The sequence below is a fragment of the Heterocephalus glaber genome, unplaced genomic scaffold (genome assembly GCF_053883595.1).
Source record: "Heterocephalus glaber isolate CG9 unplaced genomic scaffold, H.glaber_assembly_v1.0 deba00001457, whole genome shotgun sequence".
Lineage (NCBI taxonomy): Eukaryota > Metazoa > Chordata > Mammalia > Rodentia > Bathyergidae > Heterocephalus > Heterocephalus glaber.
In genome coordinates, this window is record NW_028258305.1 from 21,230,590 (window position 1) to 21,236,134 (window position 5,545).

At 49.5% G+C, this 5,545-nt stretch overlaps 1 pseudogene; it reads left to right on the forward strand.

Annotated features, from left to right (window-relative positions):
• The first annotated feature begins 642 nt into the window (after nucleotides 1–642).
• LOC101707649 (paraneoplastic antigen Ma2 homolog) lies at nucleotides 643–2,818 on the forward strand (annotated as a pseudogene).
• Nucleotides 2,819–5,545: the final 2,727 nt, after the last annotated feature.

The window sequence follows — 5,545 nt, forward strand, 5'->3', positions numbered from 1 at the left end:
CGGACACTCCCCCACCCCCAACTTGGTCCTGGTTCCTTTCCCTCTAATGAAGTCACCCCCTAACAGGACTTCATTTGTCCCAGTCACAACTCTCTCCTCAGGGCCTGACACACTGGGGACATTCAGGAATAGATGAGAGGCCTTCCAGGCTCACCTGAAATTTCCCTCCTCCTGGAAGCTCCCAGCATCCATCCTCCTTTGGGTCCTTTGCTTCTCTTGCACCTTTTCCTGCATGTCAGTGAGGCACACATGTATACCTCCTTGAGGGCACGGTCCGTGCCTTTGTCTCCCCTGGCATCTGGCATAACTTGAACAATGCTGGGTGTCCAGGAAGCACTCATTTCTGGTTTCTTGGGAAAGGACAACAGGCAAGCCTTGCTGTGAAGGATAAAAAGCATTGTCTTTTCCTCACCCATCCACAGGATCATGGCTGAGGCCCCATCACAAAAGACAGCTCCATAATTTATTTAATATGAATTTTATGTGACATGGAGCCTTCAGAAATGAGGATGCAGGCGCGGCCGGGTGAGCACGTGCGGGTACCGGGGTGCGGACCTCTCCGCCTGCGCGGTGGGACGGGAACGGGGACAGGGACGGGGACGGGGACGGGGGCGGGGGCGGGGGCGGGGCGCACGAGGTCTCCATGCGCCAAGCTACACCGCTGCCCCAGGAAGGGTCCGCGAGTGTCATGATTTGGCATGTTCCCCGCCACCACCAACAGAAAAAGGAGCCCAGCTGCCCTGCTGAAAGACTTCTCTCCAGGATCAGAGTGGAGGGCGTCTCGGAGACCAGGAGATGTGGGGTGGCTGGCCTTTGGAGAAGGGTCCCCACCACGTGGCTGCCGTGCACTGTGGACCCACGGGCAGTGGCACTGTGACAACTGAGCCAAGTCCCGCTACCCACCGAGGGGCCTGAGGAGTCGAGAAGTGCTGAGCGCCTGGCACTGGGCAAGGACAGGTTATTGGGCCAGAAGACTCTGAGAAGACTGCCACGCAGGGACGTGTGCTTGGGGGTTATGGTGTAGAAGCTCCCCCAGGACGTGGTCCCTGCTAGCCGTGTGTCTCCGTGCCCCAGCGTGACAGCCTCACTCTGTCTGGGACCATGGCGGTGACTTTGCTGGAGGACTGGTGCAGGATCATGGGTGTGGATGCTCAGAAGTCGCTGATGGTGACAGGCATCCCAGTGGACTGTGGGGAGGCCGAGATCCAGGCCTTCCTGCAGGAGGCCTTGAAGTGCAGACTGCTTGGGAAGATCTTCCGGAAGCAGGAGAACGCCAGCACTGTCTTGCTAGAGCTCCTGGAAGACCCTGATGTCTCAGGCATCCCCAGCGAAGTGCAGGGGTGTCTGGAAAGTGATCTTCAAGACCCCTAACCAGGATGCCAAATTTCTCGAAAGACTGAACCTCTTTCTAGAAAAAGAGGGCCAGACAGTCTCGGGGATGTTCCGAGCCCTTGGGCACGAGGGAGTGTCTCCAGCTGCTGTCCCCTGCATCTCCCCAGAGCTCTTAGCCCATTTGTTGGGACAGGCAATGTCACATGCCCCTCAGCCCCTGCTGCCCATGAGGTACCGGAAGCTGAGAGTCTTCTCGGGGAGCGCCACACCCACCCCAGAGGAGGAGCCCTTTGAGGTCTGGTTGGAACAGGCCACTGAGATAGTCAAAGAATGGCCTGTCACGGAGGCCGAAAAGAAGAGGTGGCTGATGGAGAGCCTGCGGGCCCCGCCCTGGACCTCATGCACATCGTCCAGGCCGACAACCTGGCCATCGGTGTGGAGGAGTGTCTGGAGGCCTTTAAACAGGTGTTCGGGAGCATGGAGAGCCGCAGGTCCTCCCAGGTGAGGTACCTGAAGACCTGCCAGGAGGAAGCAGAGAAGGTCTCGGCCTATGTGCTTCAGGTGGAGACCCTGCTCCGGAGAGCCGTGGAGAAGCGGGCGATCCCCAGGAACATCTCAGACCAGGTCCGCCTGGAGCAGGTCGTGGCTGGGGCCAGCCTCAGCGACGTCCTCTGGTGTCGCCTCAGGAAGCTGAAGGACCAGGGGCGACCTCCCAGCTTCCTGGAGCTGATGAAGGTAATACGGGAAGAAGAGGAGGAAGAGGTCTCCTTTGAAAATGAGAATATCAGGGAGCCGCAGAAAGGTGGTGCCTGTGGCCGCTGGGATAATGAGAGAGAGGACTGAGGCCGGCTGGGAGTGGCCTCCTCCAGCCAGCGGGCTGAGGACCTTCACTTGATTAGGCTAAGATCTTTACAGTATTTTTTGTTTCCTTTAATGTACAAGATTGAAATGAAGGCATTTGAGCCAAATCTTGCTTTTTTTTCTTTTCCTAAGGAAAAAAAAATACCTGGAGTTTCTTAAACCCTAAGTAGGTTGTTAATAAATAAAAGATTAAATTCTAAATGTTAGATAGAAGGGGCTGGGTATTTAGCTCAGTGGTTCCGCTGCCTGCCTCGCAAGCATAAGGACCAGAGTTTGATCCCCGATAACAACAAAAAAAAAAAATGTTAGGAAGCCTAAAGAAATCTGAAACACCTGTATTTCTGGTCCCTTTTAAATAAATAGACCAAAGTGTACTCATACAACAGAAGGAAAAATAGAAAAAAATAGCTTTTCTGATGAGTTTGAAAAATGAAGTGGCTTGGCCTGCCGTGTGGGTTTACCTGTCTCAAATCAGCAAATTCCTGCTGAGCCCTGAGCACATGGGACATGGTACAAAAAGTTAGAGAGCTCCAACCACCATGGACAGCTAAATTGTGAACCTGCAAGGTAGGCAGGCTTGTAGGGAGCTTCTGGCCAAGGTGAGAAGCTGGCCTGGGCACCATAAGTGTAGGGAGGGTGTGGACAGGTAAGACACCACCTCCTCCAGGTTTCCTCCTCCTCTCACCTGGGAAGTGTTCCTCCACCTTTCTGCTAGGTGTCGTGTAGATCAGGGCTCCCCAAGTCCCAGGAACCTGGGGGAGCTTGGCTACACAGCAGGAGGCAAGGGACCAGCAAGGGAGTGAAGCTTTGTCTGTATAACAGCTCCCCACCACTAGGGTCACCCCCTGAGCTCTGCCTCCTGCCAGGTGAGCAACAGCACTGGATTCGCATGGGAGTTCAAGCCCTACTGTGAAGCACATGTGGGGGATCTAGCTTGTATGTCCCTTCAAATCGTCCCCTAACTATGCACACCACCCCTGCCCCAGTCTGTGGGGCTCTGATGGCTCCTGGTGGCTCTGAAGATAACAGGTGAGGTGGCCCCATCCCCACTGTCAGGAGGCCGGAGGCCCAGAGATGGCCTCCAAGAAAGGGTGTACATCGGAGAACAGCAGCACACGCAGGGCACCTATGCATATAGCCATCAGACCGGTCTGGTTAGAGATGAAGGTTTTGAGTGGCAACAGTGCAAAGAGGAGAGAACCTCACAATTATTGAGGGTCTGCAATGTGTAAAGAATTTCTCACAGTGTCATTGGATGTGTGCAGCATCCATCCTCTTTCTTGTGTTTTTTTATTTTTGCTCATTATGAAGAGAAAGACACTGAAGCTCAGATGGGTTCAGTGGTCTCCTCAACACCAAAACACCATGTGGCACAGCCTAGACAAGCCCGGGACTCTGACTCAGGTTCATCTACTCTCCACTGTCTTAATAGCTTTCAGGTTGCGTTCTCAAAGTTTTGCAGCGATTTTTCAGCAGTCCCCTCTTCAAAATGTGCTTTACACCCTTCCAATATCTAACGACAGATAGGCTCAAATATGTTGATGAACCAGTGTTAACACTCAGCATTTACCGTCAGGCTTGCTTTTGTTTCGAGATTGACCCACTTTGTGTAGACCTCGAAAAAAGCTTTCCTGCTGGTCTCTGTGACCCTATCCAAACTTCCTTTAATTGGCCATAGATTTAAAACCTATAGCACGTCAAGAGTTTAAATCGGGGCCCTGCATGCTAAGTAAGTGTGTAGGACAGCACAAATGAGCACCATCGAGTTACGTGCTAGGCAAAGCTCTGATACGGCTGATGTACAGTCTGGTGGTAGATTTGTGATACTATAAACAAATTTCCTCGCTTCTGTAACCCTCAGTCTCCACATCTGAAAATGGAGTGGGGAGAGTACAGCATGGTTGTTAGGATCAGATGGCATAATAACCTTCCAAGAACTTGGCTGAGGTCTGGAACTTAGAAGAGAGGCAATACTTGGAGGCTCTTGGGGTTTTCGTGACGTTTATTGTCAGATTAATGCATGCTGTCCTTGTTGTTCCAGTTGTGAAGGAACAAGTGAAGATGTTATCTTCTGGCCCAGTTGTGATGCCTTTGCATTAGAAACCATTTCAGCCTTTTGTATTTGTGATAAGTATCCCAGCAGCTGTTGACAGTTGTTAGTGACTTGACTCTGAAACAACATTCTCTCTGAGTGTAGGTTCGTTTAAGGAAGAATACCAGGAGATTATACGAAAAGCACTTTAAATAAGGTATCATTTGTGATCATTTGCCTTCCTAGAGAATATTTCTCAATAGTGTTTAACCAGAGTGATATGGTTGTCATCCATTGTACCCTGATTTCATATGCTTTTGTGTTCATGAAAATTACCTCATTATTGTCATTTATTGACATTCTACAAAGTCAAATATTACCATTGTGAAGTTATAAAATAAATCCATGCTTAAAAAAAAAAAGAAATGAGGATGCAAAGAAACAGGAAAAACTATCTACTTTTATGCTCAGGTCTGATGTAGATGGACTGTTACGAAGAACTATGATTCAAGGAACAAGAGGGTATTAGCTAATGGCAATAAACTTGACGAGGGTGCTGTTTGTTCCAATTCTTGGCATCCTTTCATGACATTCCTTCTGGGTAGAGGGCAGGACCTCTGTCTCAGGAGAGTCTTCAGGGAGGAAAGAGAGGGAGAAAGTCAGAGAGTGATTGTGATTGTTAATCCTGATAGTCAAATTCACTGGATAAAGAAATGCTTAGCAGATTAGTAAAGCAGCTTCCTGGATATGGGTCTGGCTATGGTCATGGAGGTGTGGTTTTGGGTACTATATATGGTCCCCTGCTTTTTCCTATCTGGCACTATTCCCCTGCTCTGCTTTCTGGCCACCATTAACTAAGCAGACTTCTTTTGCTATGTCCTTCCACCATAATGTTCCTGTGTTGGAGCCAGATAGCCATGGACTGTATTCCTTGAAACTGTGAGCCAAATTAAATCTCTCCTTCTTTAAATTGTAAGTGTTAAGTATTTGTTTTTCCTCAGATAACAAGCCCTCTACTGTATATAAAATTGGTGTCATTTTCTTGAGTAAGAGCTACATGGCACAGAGTACTGCACACCTCTGCCTGACTCTTCCTCATCTTCCCTAGTTAGGGACCAGAAACAAAACCTCAAAAAGTCTCAAATGATTTAGATGTCTAAAACATATTAAGAGTATGGATCAATTTATATCAGCTCTGACACATACATCTCTAATTATAGAATCCTTTAGCAAAGGACTATGGAGATGATATTATCTCAATGAAGTCTTTACCTGAAGTTGCTCACTACTCTGAAAGTTCCTATGTGTTTGACCTACACC